The following is a 386-nucleotide window of genomic DNA, read 5'->3' as shown; positions in this document are numbered from 1 at the left end:
GGGTGGGTGGGTATTTAAAGCGGCCGCTCGCTGTCCCTGGTGCTGAAACTGCACGGAGGAGACACGAGAAACACCGGAGAAAGAGCCATAGAGACGCCGGGGAGAGCCGAGAGAGAGCGCACCGAGGCTGCGGGCAACAAGTGAGAGCTCCCTACATAGCTTTGCATGTGTGTAATCCGTTCACTGCCTGCTCCATGTCCTCTCCACTCTGTGTTTTTTTTGTCTGTAAAAATCAAATTGCCAATTGTTTGTGATAGAAGTGACGTGGGCTCCCTAATCAGACCAGAGAGGTTTAAATGCAACTAATGAATAGGGGAGAGTAGTGACGCATGTACTGACACATCTTATTATCATAAGAGCATTAGCCTTTTGCCTTTCCTGCTCCC

General features: G+C 50.0%; 1 protein-coding gene across 1 annotated transcript in view; it reads left to right on the top strand.

The window, feature by feature from the left end:
- Positions 1–91: 91 nt before the first annotated feature.
- VGF (VGF nerve growth factor inducible) overlaps positions 92–386 on the top strand; it is a 10,960-nt gene continuing 10,665 nt past the window's right edge. Inside the window, exon 1 of the mRNA XM_018566681.1 lies at positions 92–140. The gene's annotated coding sequence lies outside the window, so the exon portion shown is untranslated. The remainder of the gene's footprint in view (positions 141–386) is intronic.

This window comes from Nanorana parkeri, unplaced genomic scaffold, assembly GCF_000935625.1.
Source record: "Nanorana parkeri isolate BGI_ZX_2015 unplaced genomic scaffold, ASM93562v1 scaffold968, whole genome shotgun sequence".
NCBI lineage: Eukaryota > Metazoa > Chordata > Amphibia > Anura > Dicroglossidae > Nanorana > Nanorana parkeri.
This window is presented reverse-complemented; position numbering and strand designations above follow the sequence as displayed.